General features: G+C 41.6%; 1 long non-coding RNA gene across 1 annotated transcript in view; it reads right to left on the bottom strand.

Annotated features, from left to right (window-relative positions):
• The window catches only part of LOC116862804, a 76,499-nt gene extending 57,767 nt beyond the window's left edge, over positions 1-18,732 (bottom strand). Inside the window, exon 1 of the long non-coding RNA XR_004381708.1 lies at positions 18,629-18,732. This is a non-coding gene — a long non-coding RNA (uncharacterized LOC116862804). The remainder of the gene's footprint in view (positions 1-18,628) is intronic.
• Positions 18,733-24,909: the final 6,177 nt, after the last annotated feature.

The raw sequence follows: 24,909 nt of genomic DNA, 5'->3' as shown, positions 1-24,909 counted from the left end.
ATCAAAGGAAAATTAGAAAATAGAACTTATAAAAATGAATCTACTAGAGGCTCTGAGAAAGAGGATATTGGAAGCATCTTCCTAGAGTAAAAGGAAAAATCTCTGACATTCTGTCCTGGAATCACTCTATCAATACACCAAAGATGATTTAGAAAGAAGAAGGTTTGGGGGCGCCTGGGTGGCTCAGTCAGTTAAGGCTCTGACTTGTGATTTCGGCTCAGGTCATGATCTCACAGATGGTGAGACTAAGCCCCATGTCAGGCTCCATGCTTGGTGTGGAGTCAGCTTGAGATTCTCTCTCCCTCTCCATCTGCCCTTCCCTCTATGTATGTTCTCTTCCTCTTTCTCAAATAAATAAATCTTAAAAAAAAAAAAAAAAAGGAAGGAAAAGAAAGAGAAAGAGAGAAGGGGAGGAAGGGAGGGAGAGGATGGAGGGAAGGAAGGAAGGAAGGGAGGGAGAAAGGTTCATTTTGACGTTTTAAGACAAAAACATCAAAGGAGAACAAGATAGAATTGAAATAAACATCCAGAAATATGAAAGAAAGTTCTCTGAGTAAAGAATCTTCCTGAGGAACATAATATGAGCTGAACAGCTCTCTGAAATCTATTGAAAGATTTCTCAAATACAGAAAATCAATGAGACCAAAAAATTTTAAAGAAGAGTTAGGTTAACTGTATTTCAGAGAGAAGAAAGAAAAGTAATAATACGATGATATCTTTGAAGAGAAAGGCCAAACAAAAGGAAAAGAAAAAGCCTTAGTGCATTGGGGTATAAACTGAGAAAAACTTATTTACTCAAAGAAATATTGAAGTGAGCTTTTAGCACTTTTTAAAAGCTAGTTAGAGGGGCGCCTGGGTGGCTCAGTCAGTTAAGCAACTGCCTTCGGCTCAGGTCATGATCCCAGATCCTGGGATGGAGTCTTGAAGCCAGTTCCTTGCTCGGCAAGAAGCCTGCTTCTCCCTCTGCCTGAAGCTCCCTCTGCTTGTGCTCTTTCTCTCTCTCTGAAAATAAATAAAATCTTTAAATAAATAAAAGCTAGTTAGAAAATAGAAAACGAATGTGGAATTGTCACAAAATGATAACAGAAGGAAATATGATATATGAAGAAAACGTTTTAAAAAATTATGTTGGAAAAGAGAAAGAAAGAACATCAATGTAATCTTCACATTAAGGAAGAAGGTAGCAGTTCTTTTGAACAAAAAAAAAAATTAGAAATTAATTAAAATGGAGATACTGATACTTTAAAGCAAGTAATAGTTGTCATTTACAGGTGGAAATAACAGGTGTTTTTCTTAAGTCCTGAACTCTTGACAACGTTCTTTTCATCATTCAATTATGTATAAGGCTTTTTCCATCTTGCAAAATAATTTTTAGCCAAAAGAGGTATGAAACAATTTCCCTCAAAGTCATTCTAATTAATACAAAGTAGACAATTCCTTATATTTCTGTCTTATTCAGGAGATATCTAAGAACTCTGATCTCCGTAAAATGGACAGAGTACTCATCTTCACAATCTAGACTAGTATGCAGTAGGCACTCACCAAACATCGAATAAATGAGGAAGTGACAACAGAAATATAGACATGCACCCAAAATACTATTTTTCCCTTGAGATAGTACTCAAGCTTTCTAGGTCACATTAAAGACAAAACAGCAAGAACTATTTTTTAAAAATTCAATTGAATAAAACCCAAAGCCTCTCAGTCACAGATCTACTTTTCAAATGTTATATCTTTTAACAGATCATAAAAAGCAATTTCAGAGAACTAAGTCAAATAAGACTATAAATACCTATTATCTTACTTCATAAGACTATGAATAGGTTACTACCTAATTTCTTTTTTTTTCCACTGCATTCACCAGCCTTAGATGAATCCTATTTAAAGGCTTCTTTTTGCATAAATCTGCCAGCAGCATTTTTTATTTACAAGTTTTTGTGAAATTGGCCTGGAGATAGGATTAGTCAGAAACACGCAAAATGACCATAATTTTTCATTAATAGAAACATCACTGCATTTTAAAATAAGTTAATCATTATATTCCAGATAATGACATCTTTTTCATGAGAAATCTATACCATTTGTTTAGATACAGGGCAGGGAAAATAAGATTTTAAATCAACATTTGACACCTGACATAGGGTTCAACCTCCCCTAAAAAAAGCCTGCTCGGATTAAATGAGGCACATGTGACCAAGCATAGTACCTGGTCCTATCACCATCCCCAAGCACCCCTTGCTTTACTTTTATATAAAAAAGATAATCTATGAAATGCATTTGCCTGAATCTAGCCACAAGACTCAGAGTCCTTGACCAAACATGATTCCTCTTTGTTAGTGCCTGATACAGAATGTTTTTTATATTTCTTTGATAAAAAATATTTATTTATTTGTCAGAGAGAGAGAGAGAGAGCACAAGTAGGGGGAGCAGCAGGCAAAGAGAAAAGCAGGCTCCCTGCTGAGCAGGGAGCCCGAAGTGGGACTTGATCCCAGGACCCTGAGATTACAACCTGAGCTAAAGGCACTTAGCCAACTGCACCACCCAGGCATCCCGTATTTTTTATATTTCTTAAGTGAATGAAGATTAGTAGCTCTGGGTACAAGACTCAAACCAGATATTAAATTGTGGAGGGATTTATTATGCTACCAGGATATGGAGTTTAATATTCTATTCTGTTTCCTACCCTGGAAAGCTGCCAATTCCTTCACCCAACAAACAATAAGCATCTTCTAGGAACCTAAGACTGTTACATTTCTTGCCATACCTCAGAGAATAAAACAAAATTCCTTTCCTCACAGTCTAACATTGTAGTGGAAGGAGACAGATAATAAAAAATAATCATAACAATCCATATTTTATAGTAAGTAATAAGTAATACTATGGAAAAGAACAAAATAGAGTAGGTTAAAAGGGATCAGGTACACAGGGGAAATGACTGATTTTAAGCAGGGTGGTCACAGTAGGCTTCCTTAAGGTGACATCTGAATAAAGACTTAGAAAAAGTGAGAGAATGAGCTAGGTGGGCATTTGAAGGAAGGGTAGTCAAAGGCAACAGCTTATGCAAAGGCCCTTATGGGGCAGGAGCCTGGCTGCTTGAGAATTAAAGGTAGGCAGCCAGAGAAGCATGGGCAAGAGGAAAGGAGGTCACAGAAAGAGTTAGAGGGTGGAACACAAGTCATCTGGGTCTGCGTTAACACTCGAGCTTTTCTCTAAAACAGAAATCCTCTGGATAATTTTTGATTTGAGGAATGACATAATCTGACTTACATTAAACAAGATCCTTCTTCCTGCTCTGCTGGAAGAGGCTGAAGCAAACATATCAACAGAGAGGCTCTTGTGATAGATAATCCAACTGAGAGATCATATCTGTATTCATTTGCTGGGGCTAACTTAACAAAAAGAACACAAACTGAATGGCTTCACTAAAAGGAACTGATTGTCTCATAGTTCTGGAGGCCAGAGATCTGGGATCAAGGTGTCAGCAGGGCCATGCTCCCTCTGAAGGCCCTAGGCAAGAGTCTGTTCTACGCTTCTCTCTTTGCTTCTAGTAGCTTCAGGTGTTCTATGCGTTGGAGATGGCCATCTTCTCCCTGTGTCTTTTCACATCAAGGAAAGTGGTGAAGGTAAAGAGAGGTAGTTAGATTCTAGATAGGATTTGAAGGTTTGGCCACAGGTTATGTTGACAGATTAAATACAGGAAGTGTAAAAAAGAAAAGAATAAACAAGGACTCTATGATTTTGACCTAAGAATAGGAGCTTTGCCATTAAGATAGGGAAGACTAGAAACAGAGAAGCGGGGGTAGCAGCCACGGAGAGGTGACTTTCAGATCTCCCCGCTGCACAGCATGTAGTTAGCTGCCAGTCTCTAACAGACACACCTCCGGGCTTGTAGGCATTATTCAGGCCAAGGCCATGAGTTCCCAGCACCATGCTCAGCCAGTGACTGTACATAGCAGGAGTTCTAGAGTAGTGCCATTCCTGCTAGAGCAGGATGCCTCTGAGGGCAATCTTTAATCTGGTTCTTTATCTGCCTGCTGAGTTCTTCTCAGAGCTATGCTGAGTCTCAGGCTTTTCCTACCCTTCCCTCCTTTCTTCCCCCTCTTTTCATAGGTTTGAGATTGATGGTGTCATCCAAAGGCCCTCCCTGCTACTCCTGCTCTCACTACCCTTTCTCCTTCACAAGTATCTCTCCCTTTAAATCCCTTGCACTCCAAATTCCATGTTGGTATCTTACATCCAGAGAACATGAACTGACATAATCCGTAGCAAGAATGGGCTGAGAAAGCAGGCAGTAAGATAGGATTTTTGAACTGGACCATCCACTTCTCATCTGACAAAGAAGAACACATCCCACATGGTTGTGGGGCATGGACAGTCCCTGGCACAAGGTGGCAGGAAAACTACTAAAGAGTTTACTGGTAGTAATATGGAAACACATCCCAAAGAAGGGGAATGCCCTTGCCAGTAAGACTGAGACATGTGAAAGGTAAGGAGGGAATAATGCATAATAAGGACAGTGGAGCCGGTTGGTTATTAAGTTGTATTGCCCTGCAAGGGGATAAAGCACAACCTCACTAATAATAGTTAAAGATCAAATATAAAATATAAATATTTAAATATTAAAATAAATATTAAATATAAATATAAATATAAATATAAAATATAAAAATCAGAAAATCTTTTCAGTGGTTTAAAAAGAGGCCCTTTTCTCCCATCCTGGAAGAGTAGACACAACTGAGGAGCAAACCCAGGACTAAACAGTTGCAAAGCCTCAAAAATAATTAAATGCTTAGTCAAACAGGTCTAGTATGCAAAAGTCCTAGCTGGAAAAACCCAAGACCCTTGTGGGTTAAAGCCCCTGAAGATTATGGCTCTACAGACTCCACTGCAGAGACAGCCCACCACCCTCATTAGGAGTTAGCACATGCCTCATGCAGAAAAACTCCACAGAGGCCTCTGTGCCACCTTCCTGAGTGGCCTCACCTTGTCCCCTGGCTGCCAACCTGATAACTAGGGATGATTCCTACATAATCGGTGGTGACAAGCTAGGATGGATAAGAGAGGAGCTGTAAGAATGAGTCCTGAGAGCCCAAAAGAGGACCTCTATGGCTGGATTTTGAAGGTGCTTGATCAAGGGAGGAGGAATATGAGACTGTAGAAGCAAGAATAAATTGATTTGGGGGCACTCTTTTGGGACATAAGAATTAACAGTCTGGCAAGGACCCCAGGGAAGGAGCACTCTTGCTATTTATGGTGGCCTCTAGAAGCCTGGAGAAAACTAAAGCCTATGCCAAGGAAAGCCGAAATGCTTGAGTTAGCACAGCAGGCCATAGAAGATGGGATAAAGAGGCTCAGGGAAGCAGGCATACTGGGAGGAAGCAGCACGGCTCTTGAAGGCAGTCACTGCTACCTACAGCACGGAGGCCCTCTGAAGGGTCTTCCTGCATGGCAGATGTGCCAGCTCCTAACAAGGAGCGGTAGGCCATGTCAGCATCACATCTGGCATTCTGTGATGCCGTCATAGACTGCCAAATGGCCCACCAGAGGACTCTGTTTCATGTAAGAGCCAAGTGGACACTTCATTTACAAAGGCTGTCAGGAATTTGCTAGTGAGAAAGGAACCAGCACCACTAAGAACTTCAGTGGTGGCTCTCCTCTGGACGCCGGGCCTAGGGTACCAGAGGCAATCATAAAACTTGGCTTGTTGATAGTGATAGGGCTCATGGTTGCCCACCTAGAGACCAGGCTGCAGCAAGGAAGCTGAAAGAACAAAATTACTACAATGACTGGAAGGGGCAGTTGCCTGGTCAGGGACTAAAAGGAAAAGAAACCAGAAAATCAGAGACCAAAAGATCTGTGGGAATGGACTTACAGTTGTGAGCACGAAGTATGAAGATTTTTGTGTCACATGTTAATGCCCATCAGAAAACATCTACCATGGAATACGCATTAAACGACTAAACAGGCAAAATGACTTGGCAGTTGACATGAGTCAGCCTTTGTCATTGACCACCTGAACATATAAGATGGATACATGCCCACAGTGGCAGAGATAAAGGCTATACTGGGGCCCAAAGCATGATCCCCACTTAGCAGGGCCAATCTAGCTACCTCTGTCTCTGAACTTCCAACCTCAGAGATTAATGTTCAGCATCCTATATGGCACTATTTCCCAAGGAGACCAACTAGTCACTTGCTGGTAAGTGGACACTAAACTTCAAGGATCAGTGATTCATCCTCATAGGAGTAGACACATATTCTGAGTGTGGGTTTGCTTTACTATCTGCAGAGTCTCAAATAGCACCAATATCCAGGGGATCACAGTGTGCCTATTTCAAAGACATGGAATCCCACAAAACATAGCATGCAACCAAGGAATGCATTTCACAATGCATTTCACAATTTCACATGCAGAGTGGATCCATGACCACGGAATACGTTGGTTGTATCACTTACTGAACCAGCCAGAAGCCACTGGCCTAATAGAGCACTGGAATACTGAAATACCAGCTTGGAAGCAATTCTCTGCAAGGATGGGGCACCACTGTCCAAGATGCAGTATAGGTAATAAATCTATATGGCACTGTATTTCAATAGGAAGAATTCAGGGTCTGGGAACCAAGAAGCAGAAGCAGGAGTGGCCCCACTTCCTATCATTCCCAATGATCCCAGGGGGATCTTTGTATTTCCTACCCTCATTACTCTAGGCTCTGCAAGGTTAGAGGTCCCATTGCAAAAGGAAATGCATTCTGCCAAGGAACACAGCTTTCTTTGATATTGTATCAAAACCTGCAAAGTTCAGAGTCCTTCATTCACTTTTACTTTGGGATTTAAGACACAGGCAAGACATCACCAACTACACTTCTATGACTCATGATTAGACAATGCGTATTACAGATACTACATGCTTGGGGTCCCCTGTACATCTGGTTCCAACACTACTTTATAAGGTCTTGGGGTATGAAAGGATGATCATCTGACTTACCCGCAGGTTGCTTACAAAATAACCAGATCATTTAAACTGCCTTCCGCAAGGGCTGTATCCTGTAAAACTCCCAGGTCACCAAGAGATCAAAAGAACCACCTGCTGCCTGGGGCTAGGGCTGAGTTGGTTGGTGAGTCACAGTTGATCTATTTAACTCTTCTGCATTTGCCAGATATGAGCGACCTACTTCCCGCCTGGCAAGCAAAAGAGGAAACACAGCACTATAATGAAATTTGGAGACCAGACTTTTAAAATAATGAGGGCCTCCTGTAATGAATGGAATGTCAGAAATTATATTCTCAATATGCAGTGGCTATAATACTACATGTTAACTAGCTAGAATTTAAATAAAAATTTGGGGAAAAAAAACAAACAATAGCAATCCAAAATTTATTTTAGAATAAACTGTACCCCCAAACAATTTCATTTATATAGGCCTAGGGTTGGAAAGAGAAGGGTTAGGTTTCTAAAGATAAATGCCTTAAAAGCTGGGGAGTCTGGACAGTATCCTCAAAGTTGCCATTTACTTGGCAATCAGGTACATTCAGTTTTTAAGTCAAAGCCATACTATGGTATGAAGGAGAGAGTTGTTGATTTTAAGGCGCTTCCATGGAGTTTTAATTTCCTGGAATGCAAAGGAGGAAAGTTCAGGCCAACCCAGCCTCTCTTTTCTAAGAGACAGCCAAACCTTAGTGACAATCTGATTTGGGCAGCCAAGAAGTCTTGGTTTGATCTTTTGTAAGGAAAAGTTGGGACTCTGCCCAAGTCAACAGAAAGGGGAAGAGGCTGGGATGGGAATAAATAGTGAGATGACGCTTGCCTACACACTGTGTAGGCATGTTCAGTTTGAAGCCTCCTGCTTTTCTGCTTAGTCCTTGAGCCATTGCTGAATTACTGTTTACTGGGCTTGACACGACCATATATTCACGTATAGTGTCTCTGTAATAATGGTTTTCAAATCTCTTAGACAGGGTCTTACTAGTGACAGTGACCCTAGCTAGGGAGCAGGACCCTGTTACCTCTCCAGAACCCTTTCCTGGGAGGTCTAAATCAACACCTTGCCTTCTCTGTATGCTGGACATTAGGGGAGTAACTGGGCTGGGAGCCCAGACATAGACAGCTGGGTTCAAATGGCCTGTGGAAGCTGCTTTCTCAGTAGCATATTACTGGAGAGGTAGTATTGTGTGATGGTTTCAGACATGGGTCATGAAGTCAGAGCTGCATCAATTCCAGTTCTGCCACTTACTAGCTATATAAATTCCAGCAACTTTTTAATCTCTATAAGCCACCATTTCCTCATCTGAAAAAAAAAAAAAAAAAAGGTGAGAATGTACCTCACAAGAAATAATGAGATAATACATGTAAAGTGCTCAGCATATAGTTAGTGGTTGACATCTGTATTTTCCTTATTACCAACAGAACAATGAATTGAGGAAAAGGGAGACGGGAAGGTAACTCCTTGTCTGTGGCTCTGTTTCCCAAGTTGTATCACAGGTGCACAATTACTATATCCATTTACCTTAATGCATATTTGAAAGACAAATGAGATGACAGGTGTGAACCCCACTGGGAACAAAATACAAGACCTTTTGGTTTTTTTTTAAAGAGAAGGGAGAAATAAGGAGAGGTGGGTGGGGCAGGGAAGGGCAGAGGGAGCGCAAGAGAGAGAATCTAGAGCAAGAGAGAGAATCTTAACCAGGCTCCATACTCAGCCCAATGCAGGGCTCAAACTCATGACTCTAAGATCATGACCTTACCTGAAATCAAAAGTCAGATGCTTAAACTACTGAGCCACTCAGTCACGCCAAGATAGTATCAGTAAGAGAAGGCTAGGACTTGAGGAAACCCCTTTTGGGAGTGTTACTTCTAAACTCCATCTTTTTGCTTTCCAAGTCTCCTAAGACATCGGAGAATTCACATTTTCAACTGCCATTCAGTTATATGCTGAGATTTTAAGATACAAGTAATGATGAAATCTCATAAGCTCTTTCAGTCAAGAAAATTTAAAAACAAAACAAAACAAAACAATACTACCAGGTGATGAGAAATGAAGCTACCAGATGTCCAGACTTTGCTGAGTTAACAAGCAAAATCACAGCAAACTTCAATCTAGTCACCTTCAGTGAAAGAGAATTTTAATTGATCTAATTTTATCAGAAGTAAGACCTCAATCCCATCCCCCTGGCAGGGGGGGACTTACTTTTTTTACCAAAATTCTCATTAAAAAGCTAACAATCTTGCAGTGTTTTCTGTTTTTGTTGAAAAAAATAGTTTCTTTCCTTGAAGATAATATACACAAAGTCCTAAATATTTACCAGATGATACAGATCTGCCAGTGTTTTCAGCCAAGTTTCCAAAGTTTTATGAAATCACTTCTTGGACATATTTCTAACAATCTGGCCCATGATAATTTAACTGGGGAGGATTTTTCCACCTTCTTCACATGACCTTTAGTTCATAAGCCTCTGTGTGTGTCCAGATGAAACTCACACCCTGCAATCCTGAACATCCTTGCTCATTCAGAAGCAGTTGTTGTCAATAGATAAATATAGAGAAGTGTATTCTCTGGGAACATCTATTTCCAATGAAGACACCACATGTTCTGGCTTCAGTACAAACTTATTTTCTCGGCTTCCACTTACTCAGATCTCAACTATCTGTCCTCTTAACAAAACAACTTCTCAGAAATGAATTTCAATTCCGTTTTCTACAGTAGCAATTTTCAGTTCAGGTGCCACGGAGTCAAGCACCAAGCCTGCCTCAATCAGAGTAGCTCTACTTTTATTGTTTTCTTTAAGCTTAATCATTTTATTTGAATTAAAACTTTAAAACATTTGGGCAAAAAATTTACCTTTCTATAATTATAACCTTTAATGAAAAAAGAGAGTTCTATTACTTCGGTTACTAGAATCTTTTAAGTAATCACAGATTTAAAATGTCATATTCCCATTTAAAAATCTTTCGAAAGCATTGTATGCCTCTGAAAATTTTTAACAAACAGGGAAGCTAGACCTCCACATCTTGTCCCGGTTGCCTGGAGGGTTCTACTGCCAAAAATCTAAGTCTTCCCCACGGGAGTTCCACATACATATCCAGCCAGGAAGGTCACATTCCATCCAGAACTCCAGAGGAAGAAAATGATCCAAAGGGGTGAGAAACCAGGCCAAACATTCACTACAGATGAAAATTCATCTATAAAGTAGCGACCCAGTTAATGAAGAGACATTATCCTCATTCTACCACGCTATTATTTTTGTGTTTCTATGTGGGTCATAGCACCGAAAAATCCACAGAGAATTTGCCAGGGAATATATGGAAGTTATAATTGAGGATTGTTGACCCCACTTTTCCACTCAAACTGTCACATGAAGGGAAAAGTGAGACCACAGGGAGTAGCAAATCCACATTTGCCCAGACAATAGGATTTCATAGACAAGAAAATGTTTTTAAAGAATTAGGGAACTAACCTACAGTTGCTTTTACTTTTGCCAAGCAACTATATGCTTAAAGTGATAACTCTGAACTATTACCATCATTCTATAAAACGGCTTTTAACACCAGAAAATAAAGAGATTATAATCTCAGAAATAAAGGGCATTCCTTTCCTCAATAGGTCAGTTGGCCCTCTTGTACTGACTTCACAATGAAACAAGCCACCCTAGTCCCTATCTTGAAGTTAAAATTTTGTTTTGTTTCCATTTAACCAGGGAAAAGTACTTCAAGGCAATCCTAGTCAACACACTGGGCATCCAGAGCAATGAGGCCAGAGGATGCTGGGATATGGGCTCCCAAAGCAGCCTGGGTCTGAGGCCACTGGCCCTAAGCTCAGCAACTGGTGGGGAAATCCCCATGGGACAACTCCAGTTGTGAATTAAGGTTATCCAACAGAAATCCAAGTGTACCGTGGCAATTCATGAGCTTTGCTATTCTCTGCCCAGCTCTGGGAGAGAGACGGAGGGGCCAAAAATACACACATGCCTCAGCTTTGCCAGTCAGCTTTCCAAGCTTGGTGATCCTCTTCCAGCAGATGGCAGAACACACACATAGAAAACTCCAAAGCCATCCAAGGTTTCTGTCTCGCATTTGGTCACTGGTCTTATTTCTTTAAAAGCTGGGCAAGAGGAAGAAGAAACTTTGCAGATAAAAAGCCCCACCCACATTCCATCCCTAAATCCTGTTTACACAGTGCTTTGCTCTTCACAGACAGGCTGGAACTCTTTGCAAATACAAGGGCCACAAAGTCAAGAAAGCCCGACCAATAAACTATAAATACTAGGATCAACATGTTCTCGCTGTTAGAGAGCCCAGCATATATCTTGTGCATTTTTTTTTAATTTCTAAACCCAATCCAAGTTTTCATTAACCCTCATCACATGTGTTTATACAGGAAGACAGTAGTAATGAATTATCTTTTCTAAAGAAGCCAGTGGCTTTTACATTGCCTTGTTCCAAGGAGAGAAGTCACATAAGTATTCAAAGGTATTTACACAGTAGGTCAAAAGAACAGCCAAGAGTTATGGACATTGGGGAGAGTATGTGCTATGGTGAGTGCTGTGAAGTGTGTAAACCTGGCGATTCACAGACCTGTACCCCTGAGGATAAAAGTATATGTTTATAAAAAATAAAAACATAAAAGAACAGCCAAGAAAATCAAAAGGGTATCTCTCTCCTACAGTGTGTTTTCACAAAGACAAAATCCATTTCAAGGTGAAAAAATATTTCCTAAAATGCACTCTAATTGAATATTTCAGGCACAGTAGTAAGTAGGTCACTTGCTCTCTAGGATTCAAAGAATATCAGCCTGTGGAACTCCATTTCTATCCTGAACAGGAAAGTTAAAGGGAAAACACTATAAAACAAGAAAATCCGCCCCCACAAAGTTCTTTACAGCAGGAACTGAGGGTCAGGTGTATGATCTACAACCAGGAGTTCTGTAGATAATTTTCAAAACTTAATTGATTATAAAAGTATAAGGAATTGTGCTTCCTCCAAAATCTGCAACAACCACATCCACACCACCAGCCTCCCTTTTCGGCATTTCTAGTCAGAAACTGAACCCAGGAATAAATGCCCCAGAAACATTCTTTAAATAGCCTAAAGTTGTCAAACCGCACTCCTTCTCCACGTTCCCTCTCTCTCTTTTTTTTTTTTTTTTAGTGTCTAATCGGTCCTGCTCCCACCCCCGATTACCCAGTGTTCTCAGGGGTGCTCCATGCCCTGTGCTCTCCTGGATGCTATCTGCCATGCAAAATAGAATGTTAGAGCTGGAAAGCATCTGCTTCTACAGCATCTGCTGAGGAAACCTCAGCCCTGAAAAATTAACTCCCTTGCCAGTGCCAGATTTACAAATCCACCCCTCAGCAGCCTCATCCCTTGAAGTCTTGTTAGACTTCATTTTCACCAGAAAAGAAACATCGGACCAAAGCAGCTGGCTTCATGATTAGTTCTCTCAGAAAGCACATCTTTAATGAACGTGGGGTTCGAGTTTAGAAATTTCAGAAAAGATTGGTTGGAACAGACACAATTTTGAGCAGTAAGTACTTTCCATGTCCTCAAGTCACATTCTGCCCAGAAACAAGTCCTCCTGAGAGGACTGAGCTGTGGTGACCTGTCCCTTGGCAAATGTAAAGAATGAAAGCTTCAAGAGGGCAAGGACTCTGTTTTACTCATATCCGTATCCCTAAAACCTGAAACAGACACTGGCGCTAAATAGGAACTCAACAATAAGTATTTGTTAGATGAACAAAATAAAGGAAGGAAGCATCCTTCCTTGCTCTCTGTAGTCCATCTCCACCTTCCTTTTGCTCCCTGTTGTACTTAAGTCTAGTTCCTTTGATCAAAATTCTGTTGTTAGGTAAGACTTATCAATCATTTCTATGCTAGTAGCCTTTAAGCCGCTTGGAGTGTTTGGAATTTCAGTTTTATAAAAAGGCTTTGGCCCCTCTGCATGCCCAGACTCAGTCAGCAATGGAAAGCCTTTGTGGCCAGACCCCATCCATCCTCCTCTCCATGCTGGAGGCCAAATTTTAAATTCTTTCCAAGAATGGCAAATTGTTCACAGGAAGAACTCCCTTCCCTAGTGACCCCCTGATACACTCCTGCGGCTCCGCTTAGCTTTCACATCTTTGTAAAATAATCTAAACCCCTATCTTCCTGCTCTATCTTGCTTTCTCACCTATCAAAATCTAGAGAAGATGCTGCTGTTGCATATTTAGCTCAGCCGTACTGTTACATAAATGCAAGCTGCCTGCTTCCCCAGCTCACCTTGTAAAGACCAAACACTTCATTGCATTAACCAGGAGCCTATCCTCACCCTGTCACACACTAGGGGGTGCTGTTGCTATGTACAGATCACAGGAGCTTGAAACAAGATGAAGGACGTGCGTGACAGAGCTTTCAGGGTCCTGGGAGACATTTCTAGTTGGGCCTCTTGCACAACGCTTCTGCAAAGTTTCTCAGAATCAAAGGCCATTACACCCCCCTGAGCTACATAATTCCAGGGTAAAGCCTACACACGATGTGATGGAAAGGGAGGGCTGAAGATGTCCAAACTAAAGGCTGTACTCTACGACTCATTTAATACACAGGCTCACATAACAGTATTCATGACAACGGCTGGATATTAATAATTAACCCTCACTCACCACTGGAGAGGAAAATTCTGTTCAGACAACCAAGGGGCAAACATTGTCAGGCAGAATTAAATGTATGGGAGGCAACCAGAACAGCCGGGAAACACTTGAGTTTGTCCTTGCTTTTCACAATCATCTTTCCTGGTATGTGATGTCTAAGACTTTGGGAATGAAAGCTTCATACACAAACAAATGAATATCAGCTTCTCCCAGCCCCCAGCTTGGCTCTTGCACAAAGCTTGCAGGCTGCCAGAGAAGCTTCTCCGGCCTCAGTTAACTCTTTGCTTGAATGACAGCGAAACTGCACTGCAGGAAAAGCTCTCTCGGACTGCAGAATGCCTTTTCAAACTTCTGAACAAAACCATCATGACAAAGAGTATTTTGTGGGGTTTGTGGGTTTTTTAATATAAATTGAGAAAAAATGTGTATTTGAACGAAGTTCTCTGAATGAGACTCACACCTAACAGTATGAACATTAAACATTCCCACACAGAGAAGAATGGATCTGCACCAAGGGAAATAACTCTGGTATTAATCCAAGGAGAAACAATCCCTCTCACCCTCCCCCCACCCCAAGCTAGGGTTTCACACCCTTTGTTGGTTCACACAAATGCTAATGAGCAACAACTCACCAATGCTAATGACTAGAACTCTCTTTGGCTCCAAAAACAACCCAGCCAAGCTAGAAACTTGAAGAATCCCAAAGTGGTTCAAGAGGGAAATCAGCCAGTCTGAGGTACCATTTTAGGGCAAACAGACTGGTTTCCTTTTTGCTCTGAACTCTATTTCTAAAAGGGATAGATTCCATTCTATGGATGCATCAAACTTTTAGACAAAATGCAAAAAAATTTCAAATCCCAGCTTTTGTTGCAACAACTAGCCAGACATTTCAAGGAAACTTCTAAGAAAAGTGACTCTCAACCTAATTTCTGCTCTCACATAGCCAAAAGACACACTCCCTCCCATCAATTACCAAGGCTGACTAATGCAGTATTACTTAACTAGGACCCTAAGGGAACAGATCAGAATGGGTAGGTTGGGGGATGTGATATGGGGTAAAATTTGAAAAAGGCTTACTCTGAGAAAGCCACTCTGAATGGTCCCCTAGGGGGGTTAGCACAAGACACACCAATACATTCAGTAAGGTCCTGATAAACAATGGATGAGCATTTCTGGTCCTAAACCCCTGAAGTTTTACTCTTTAAAATGAAAAATACAAAGACAAACCCTTGTCCCTGTTGCTATCCACAAACCTTCATAAACAAAATGCTAATTGGCTTGAAAAGTAAAAGCACAAAGCAAGTTTTAATTTAACATTATCAGTTACATTTTTTGACATGTGTTTTACAATCATTCCCATGATTTCCTAATTCCAACAATGAAAATGGCATCTTGCCTTCTTAGTAAATTCAGCAGGAATCTCAACGATGTTTGCCCATTAGATTCACCTGAAAAGACTGAGATGTCCTTGCCTTCACACCTCTTTAATGGGTTTGCCGTTTTTTCACTGGCTCAGGTGAAACCTGGGCATCATATTTCTTTAAAGTTCTCAGGTGTAGAGCCAAGTTGATAATCACTGAACTGATGAAGCCAGGTCCACCATCTTAATGTAATTAACTGTCTTCTTTGAACTTCCCCATATCTGAATTTTATTCTGCAAAATGAAGTTAATCAAGAGCTCTCTCATCTGAATATGGTGAAAATAAAGCTATAATCATAAAGAACTTTGTGGTAATGAAAAAAGAAAGTAGGTAATTTCATCTTGCTGTTTGAAACCAATTGTTGGCACTGCTAAAGAAGCCACAAGAAATTTGTAATTTGAGGTAGAAATATATTACATCTCTTTCCCAAATAATTTATTGCATTGCAGAACTTATTAGCATTAAATTCAAACGAAGCAGCAGCAGAGAGACAGACAGAAGGGATGTGAGAAGGCTGCACCATGAAATCTAAATGCAGGTCCAGATGGTGGAGGAGAGGCTTAAATCCCCAGTCCTGTGGTTCAAACACAGCAAACACACCTGGGAAAGAAGTAATTGGTGTCAAGGCCACCCTGCCTGCCTCTCCTTTGCTTGCCCACCGCTACCACCCCACCTCCTGGAAAGGCCAATGGACCTAGTGAGGCTCCTGACTGAAACCACGCAGATCCCCTCTGTCCTGAATGGTAGAGAGCAGTCAGCCCCTCCGTGCTGGCAGAGGTTAAGCAGATGCAGATCCTGTTGGGGCCTAAAACATGACTCAGCACCAAACACGATCCTGGTAGAGAATCAATACACTGAACCCTAGAAATTAGGACTCTCAGAAGAAGAGGCCAAGTGGTCCCCTTCAGCTACACAAGTTCTGAGCTGGCAAACTTCACTTTCTCAGAAACAGAATCACAGACCCGCTTGGCTGGCAGAGGATGGCACATCTCCGCTCACTCCCACCTACAGCGTCACCATGACAGCAACAAGCTGGCTACGGAAGGACAAAACATAAGAAACACCTTGCATAATCAAAGATACACAGGTGACTTGCATGGACCTGTGCTGGAATTTCACACAGGCAAAAGTCTCTCACTCCTTCCAAATGTATTTTTAATGACCTAATTTGGTCAGGATTTTGGTGATACAGCTTAGCAACTGGCATAAAGTAACTTCCCTGCCCCTTCCTGCAATATAACCACAACCCTTGTTTCCACTCTTTTCTCAACCCTTCTCAGTCAGGGCAAAACCCAGTTTTCAGTTTCCTAAATGGGGCCTGGGCCGCCACAATGATTTTTCACACAGTCATCTCAAATTCTCGCTTCTGGAAGACTGAAGGAGACTTCTAATAGCCAACCTGTTATCCAGCACATACTGTGTTCTAGGCTCTTATCTCAACTTCGTCTTCACAACAATTTATAAGACAGATGTATTATCCCTGTTTTATAGATAAGGCAATGAGAGCACAAAGAAACTGAATAACCTCTGTCCAAGGTCACACAATTAGTAAGCAATACAGCAGGCTCTGAACTCAGGTTTGTCTAATCCTAAACTCATGTTCATTAAAATAATAATCGGGGCCAGGCACTGGTCTAAACACTCTTCAAATCTAACTTGTTTAATCTTCACAACAAATCTAGAAGAGAGGTACTATTTTTACCACTGCCGTTATTATGCAGATGAGAAAACTGAGGAAGAGTGAGATTCAACAATTCCTAAAGTTTCCAAATCCCTAACTGGTAGCACCAGGATTTAAGCAGGCTGTTAAGTATTCAGGCCATAAGGACAGCAAACACTGCCCCCTCATTTTCCCTGTAACTTTCTGCATTCATTCATTCAAATGTTGTGTAGCCCTCTTCTGTGCACCTGACATCTTGCCAGGTATCACAGAAAGAGAACTAGTATTTGACACCTTCCCTCAGAGTACAGCAGTCTAGGTGGGCAGGATCAGCAAAACTATGTTAAGAAAGAAGGACATTAACAGAATGTGCAGCCAGGAGCACTATAACACGCCGGGGGACCTCACTGAGCACTGCGAGTGAGTTGAATTTGGAGAGGTAGGGAGAATGATCCAGGAAGGGGTTGGGGGTGGGTAATATGAGCAAAGGTAAAAATAAGAAGGAGGACTGGGGAGAAGAGAAGGACCCCTATACACACACACACAAAGCCAGATTCTCTATTGCTGTTTTATGTATTCATTATCTCATTTAATCTTCATGGCAGACCCTTAAGACATCTTCATTTAGCAGATAAAGAAAATGAGGTGTAGAAAGTCCAACAACTAACTCAGTCACACATCAGCCAAGGAACAGAGCCAGGTTTGTCTGCTTCTGACACTTCTCCTCTAAACTGGGAGCCTCTTTCGCATAGGTGAACACAAACTTATAAGGCCAAGGAGTCAGGCAAAGCACCAGCAAAGCCAGGCAGCATCTAACCATTCTGATTTCTAGATCCCTTAAGGCAACTAGAGCTCTTTATCTTCGGCCCAGACCCCAGGGGGGATGTGCTTTTTCAATGTCAAAGCCTCTCCCTTTGTATTCCCACTCCAAACAAGCTCCCTTTCTATAGACTGACATATGACTTGCCTGGTCCACATAGAGAGTAGGCCTCTAGAGCCAGCTGAGGGCCTGGCTGAGGACAAGCTGTCTGCTGTTGAGACCCACTGGTGGAGACACAAACTAGGCCTAGGGAACCTCAAGGATCCTCTAACTCAGACCCCTCAGTTTGGAGGAAAAAATGGAGACCCAGAGAGAGAAAGGGAGGGAGTCGCTAAAGGCATTCTCTCACCCCACCACAAACAAAACAAAACAAAACAAAACCCTAAGCTCCATGAAAGTGCTTTGGCAAGTGGAGGTCTGAAATTCCTGCAACAGCTTGGAGAGAAGGTAACAAAGGTTCTGCCTTCCTACAGAGTTGGTCTTTAAATGCCGGTGCTGCTAAGACTAAAAAGAGCAAAACTGTTTTCTTAGCAAAGTTCAAGCTTGACTCAAATTTTGTGTTGTCAGGATGAGGGTACGGGTGGAGGGGCATCTAAATGTGAATCATCAGCTCCTACTCAGCAAGCTGGGGACTGCGATGTTTTGGGAAAGCACGCCTTCTTGAGACCCTGGGTTTGCTCTCTTTCCTCCGCAGGAAAAGCAGGCCCTGATGTTCCATCACCCACCTACAGCTTCTTACAGCATGCCTTTTATAGCACCCGCAGCCTCTAATAGGAGCAGAGGAGTCGTGATGCTTCTACCATTTTTCTCTTAGGTGGCCGACTACCCAGCCTTGAAGGAGTAGACCCAACCAGAGCAAAAGAGAATCTGCTATCCAAAGAGCAAAATCAGCACCCACTGCATCACTGTCAGAAGGTTTAAAATGTATATCAAGATCATTATTCATCAAACTTTCCCTCTGGGAACAGATATAGTCCGTTCCTCCTTCTAAAGCCAAAGGACTGCGTGTTACCTTCCATTAATATCTCCCTGTCACTCTTCAGTTCCACTTCCACCAATCATCACATTAGACTATAGCCAAAAGACACAACTTTTTAAAAATGTACTTACCTTAATGTGCTCATAGTATTTATAGGTCAGTTTCCCTGCTGGCTACTTTTAGTGCAGCTGCACAGCGTGTGAAGAGGATTTCTTCTCATTCTCTCTGGTATAGGTAAAATCCTCAGAGGGAGCAGCGCCAAGGTATGTTTAGATAAAACAGACCAATAATGACCTTGGGCTATATCATTCACACAATAGTAGTTGGATATGCTTTTTTTTTTTTTTTCTTCTAATCAGGATTTAGCGACCAAAGTAAGGTGAAGTATTAGGAACCTAGAGATTGGATGACTTAATGGTGAAGAAGTTGGACCATTCCTTCTTTCTTTAAATTCTATCTTTCCCTAAACACACCTCTATGTTTGCCTCCTATCCCTCTAACCACTCACGGTTAGGTTTCTTTATGCACCCTTCCAATTCTATCAAGCCCTTACACGTTGGTATTTCCCTGAACAAATTCATCTACTCCCATGTCTATATCATTCTCAAATCTGTACTGAAAATCAAAGTCTGTACTCAATCAAATCAAATATGCACTCAAATCAAATCTGTTCTCAAATCAAAACTGATATCTCGGGGCACCTGAGTGGCTCAGTGGGTTAAAGCCTCTGCCTTCAGCTCAGGTCATGATCCCAGGGTCCTGGGATCGAGCCCCACATCGGGCTCTCTGCTCGGCGGGGAGCCTGCTTCCTCCTCTCTCTGCCTGCCTCTCTGCCTACTTGTGATCTCTGTCTGTCAAATAAATAAAATAAAAAAATCTTAAAAAAAAAAAACAAAAACAAACAAACAAAAAAAATTGATATCTCTCTTCAGAACTTCAGACCCAGGCACCTGGGTGGCTCAGTGGGTTAAGTGTCTATCTTCAGCTCAGGTTGTGATCTCAGGGTCCTGGAATTGAGTCCTGCATCAGGCTCCCTGCTCAGTGGGGAATCGCTTCACCCTCTCCCTCTGCCCTACCACTCATGCATGCTCACTCTCTCTCAAATAAATAAAATTTAAAAAACAAAAAACAACTTCAGACTCATTCATCCAACTGCCAACTACACATCTCTAGGATTTCCCACAGACTCATGAGACTCAACATGTAAAAAATTGAATTCATCATCTTCTCTATCACCTCCCCATACCCTTTTCTTTTGCTCTGTTCTCTGTCTCATTGATGGCACCACCTTCTATCATTGCCCAAATCAGAGACTTTGGAATCCTCCCCCACTCTTCGCTCCTCCTCACCCAAGTTCCCTCACATCCAATCAATTTCAAGAACTGTCAGTTCCCTCTCTTGAATCCAACCACTTTTCTCCACTCTCACTGCTATTAGCCTAGTGTACAAGTTAAAGTCATCATTTCCCAAATTTGAGATGTCTACCAACTGGTACTCCAGTCCCTACTTGAGTGCTTCTAATTCATTTTTTTATGCTATACCCAGTGATCTTTCTAATATGTATATCTAGGCATGTCGTACCTCTCACTAAAAATCCTTCTGTGGCTCCACTCTGCTTTTAGGATGAAGTCTAAATGTCTTAACCAGCTAAGGAGATTCTAAATGACTTGTTTCCATATACCTTTCCAGCCTCATCCTTCACGAGAATTCCTTCATGTTTCATGTTCCAGCCACAATTAATCTCTTTGATCTTCAAACCTGATGTTTTTCTCTCTTGCCTCCTAGCCTTCCTGGAATCACAGAATTACATAGAGAAAACAAAATGAAAAATACCCAAATCAGAGCTTTCCACCAACTTCATCCTTATCTTTAGGAAATTCAATCGAATTCAATGAACATTTATTGAGTGCGCACCAAAGGAAAAACAATCCCTTGCCAGCTGCATAGACCTTACTATGTAAGACATATTCCAAGCCATGGAACTTGCAATTTCATTGCTTCTCTTAAACCTGAGTTTAAAAGGTCAAGTCTCTGAACTTTAATTCCTTTCCTCAAACTTAAGTTCAAGCCATACAAAGAAACTATCTGTCCCCAGTACACTTGGCATGTGCCTGGATTCACTTTCATGTTTCACCCCCTTCTCTACCAAGCCAGCTTGCCAACGTATCTTCTCTCTACTCTGCACTTCAAAGAAGCCCCAACTGGTTGTTAGTGCCTAGATTACAAGACTCTAACTTTCTGTTAGCTTTCTCATCTGTTGCTTAAGTCACTACAACTAGTATGGATCACCCAGTATTCCCAGGAGCCAGAAACCCTGTGTTTAGTAGCTATGTGGGGGGTTAGATTGTTAAGTTTAAAAGACTAGGGCTTGGAAGAGGGTGGGGGAAGAGCCATCCTGAAGAAATTTAATACCCAGCATTTCTGATTGCCCCTGGTCACACACAAAAGCAACACGATGGAGCTAGGCAAAGAACACCTATCTAGAATCAATAGACTATATTCTATCTTTGCTGAGTTAGGAATGGAGATGGAGAGATGATCTTGGTGATAGTGTTCCCTCTTCTTGGTAGGCAGATGGCTATAAGGCTTCATACTACTAGAATTGCAGAAAGGTATCCCTCCCCTCTGGGCAAATGACCAAACATCACCCCTTCCTCCTGACTGGAGGCAGACTTTGTACAGAGCATGTGCTGCATGTCCCCATAGACTTGGCCTTGTGGACACCTCTGTGCCTTCTAAAGTCATAACTATTACAACATAAATGGAAGACACTTTTCATGTTTCTCATCACCTAGCCCTGAACTAGAGGGCATCTACTTTCCAAACAGAGAAAGTTATCATAATACACTTTGCATACTTCCTTTCTATTGGAAACTCAGGTGAAGTTTCCTAATGCCTTGAACTTTCCTCACCTGTTCCTAATAGCCAATCCTCACCCCCCTACCCAATCTTCAGTGAGGCAGAAATTTGGATTGTTCTCAAATATATCACAAATAGAATTCCTGGCGATCAGCGTTTTACCCAGAGGTAGTAATAAAGCACTATCATCACTGGCTGACGAGAAGCCCACTGACTATCAACAGAAGAAACACAGAAGTGTCAAATAGGGTAGAGAGCATGCTACAGCTGGGTTGAAATAAAAAATAAGGAATAGGATGTAAAGAATCAAGTGGCCATTTCTCCTATGCATTCCTCTCTCTGTTTTTTTAGGCTGGTTTGATTCTTGTCTATTTCAAGGTAAAGCACATCCTCCTTGAATCTGGTTTGGGAAACAATTGAGGATTCTGGGTACTTCTTTTAAGGCATGCCCTGGGCTTTAGTTGAGCTGAGTGTCCCTGGGTTTACGACATCTTTTCTCCCATCTATCACAAAGGAGGTTTGTGAGTGTATGTCAAACAGCAACAGCAGTAAGCAAGAGAATTAAAAGACTGGACATGGTATCAATCCTATGTTCCTCCAGCATCCCTAGGGGCCTGACGATTTAGCCACTGTGGTACCAAAACCTCCCCACAGGACTGTACATGGAATGACTTTCATATTTTCCGCACCTTTAGCATGGCCTTTACTCAAAGGACACTGACCCCTGCATTTCCTCTAAGAACCTGTCAGAGTCTTTCAGACAGCATCAAATAAGGGAATTACAGGTTTACAGGCCAAAGATATTTACTGAGTTTGGAAACATTTATCAATTACCTTCTCTGTGGAAAAAATGGGTTTAGCATGAGGGTATAGTAGGACAGGCTGAAGAAGGGCTTGAAAGAGAAGAGGCACAAGAAACTTCCCCTCACAGGAACACAAAATTGGGGAGACGGACACAGACATGAAATAAATAATACAAAACAGGGATAGAAGCCAGGTGTCTAGGGTTATGCTTGCTCAAAGAGAATGAAACGTGTAACTGGCCATACCATTCAACACCTCTTAAATGTTTTTCATTCCTCTAGATGAAAATCTTATCACACCTGCCAAGGAGAGAAACTACAATAAACAGACACATGCTTCTTGGGGAAGATTTGTTTATATTCTTTCACTATTCCCAAAACACAGGCCCTGAAGCCTATTTTCAAGTTGAGCTCTTTTTTTTTTTTTTTTTTTTTTGATGTGTGTGAAGATATGGCCCATAAGATAATAAAATAGCCAAATAAACCAAAAAAATTAGGAAGGTCCACTGAGGCAAGGTTATGATGCATCCACCCACAGTACAGACCTCTGATCCAAGTGGATGCCCTAGAACCATGTGCCCCTAGGGTCCTTTATGGCCTGGGGAGACAGTAACTGCAGGCCTACCAGGAGGGTCTGTGAAACCAACTGAAGAGCTCCCCAAAACAGGGCATCAAACATCATCAAAACTGGAGGCTTTGCTGATAAGAGAAGTGTTGCATTAGACAAAGTAACTCAGGAGACTGCAAACCCGCAGTCGGACCCACTTCAGCTTCATTGTTATTCTGGACTCTGGACCTAGTTCTGAAAGACCTCAAACATGGAGGGGAAAAAAAGTCTGAGAAAAAAAAACACAGCTTATTCCATTTGGAGGATAGAGAATGAGACCTGTAACAGATGGAATGGGAAGGGCAAAGGGCTTAATAAAATGCACTACAGGATTAGGTGTTCATTTGATTAAAACCGACATATGTGTGGCAGAAGCAGAACAAAGTGACACGGCTCTGACTCATTCTGCTTCAGGGCCTGCAGCCACCACCATGCAGGCAAGACCAGGAGGATGCCATGGACACAATCCCTGCTAAGAAGCATCATAATTGGCGAACTGGACTGTGAAGGTTTTGCCTTGTTCTTTAATGTCATGAAGGTCTTGGCCACAGAAACAACAACTCATCTGGGATAGAAACAGAAGAGCTCTGTTTTGTGTCCTCCATGCCAAGCACAGTGCTGAACAAACCAGTGCTTAATAACCGTGCCTTGGTTGAGTTTGACCTCTTAGTTACGTCCATGAGGTCTGGAGGGGTTATAGGTGTATTTGGTGACCATATGTCCAGAATTGCCGGATAGTCCCAGTCTACACTTGGATCAGCATAATCCGTAATGCCCCCTTTCACGTGCAAAAAGTATCAGTTTGGACAGCAAAGTATATTTTACCTTAGGTATACAGTCTATCACCGCAATGAATGTTTTCCACGGATAAAATGATCACAAACACACAAAGAGTCCTTCACTTTTTCCATCAAGTAACTCCTCAGTCCGTGCAGACCCTGTCTTTGGGGGACTTTGTGAGGTCCTTTTCTCTCTAGTCTCCCTTTTTTCTCTCTGCCTATGTCTCCATTATGTCTTCATCCCTCTGTTTCCCTCAAGTCCTGTCTCAACCCCCGGGGGCAGGGGGATGGGGGTGTTGTTGAATCAGCTTCTCTGTGTCCTGTGAGTCCTGATTAATATCTTCAGAGTCTCAGAGGAACACCACTTCGAATGCACCCTTCCTTGCTAATATTCACCACCTTTCATAGCCTGACTTTAATATACTTTTGTGCTGACAAAATCTACCTTTTTTCCTGACTTACCAGAAACCCCTCCAAGAAGAAGTGATAATGAAAGAGAAGGAAGCAAGGAAGGAAAAACAAAAACAAAACACTATCTTACAACAAATAAATAAAGCAACAAATAACTTGAATGAGGTTTTACACATGGGCAAGGAGATGGACTCTTAGCCTTGTGGATTTTTTTTATCTTCCAGAAAGAAATAACTGAACTATGTGCTTGCTTTTTAAGCAGGAAGTCTGATTTATTCCTGGGACTTGTATCTACTTTTTTTAATTTAACATAGTGTTTACACCAGCAGGATTCAAGAACAAATCCTATTTTGTTCAAGATAAATCATCATTCACTTCAGGAAGCCCAAAACCATCACAAAAATAAAGACAAGTAGGAGGAAAAAGTAATGTTAGTAAGAATTGGATCCATTAACGAGTTGGGGATTTGGGTATTTTTTATGTAAATGTTTTTCAACCTTTCTCTCAGACCATGAGTGGGAGTTTATTACCTGGTGTGTAAACTTATGAGCTTCAGGCACCATTACTAATAAGGAAATAATAGCATATCTATAGCCTGTGTCTTCATAAAAGGAACAAGAGACTGATTTGGCCATACCAGACACAGGACTAAATTAGAAACCGTAAAAAAAAACAAACTCAGCTCCACATAGTGTGAAGTAGAGTCTGAAGACATGGATTGAAATCCCATTCTAACCATTCCAGATGTATGGCCCTGGAAAATCTCTTGGGGCCTCAGTTTCTCTGTACAATGAGGGGCTCGTGTGCTTAAGTTCCACCTACCCTCAAACTCTATGATTTGATCATTTGGTCAGGGAGAATTTCTTTCTCCATCAGCCCCACATGAATGGTATCAAATGTTCATTCTCTCTCCAATTTCCATGTCCCACTATTTATCTTCTGACACCCCCAAC

Source organism: Lontra canadensis, unplaced genomic scaffold (assembly GCF_010015895.1).
Source record: "Lontra canadensis isolate GAN:19392208 unplaced genomic scaffold, GSC_riverotter_1.0 scaffold336, whole genome shotgun sequence".
NCBI lineage: Eukaryota > Metazoa > Chordata > Mammalia > Carnivora > Mustelidae > Lontra > Lontra canadensis.
Note: the sequence above shows the minus strand (reverse complement) of the source record. Positions and strands in the feature narration are given on the sequence as shown.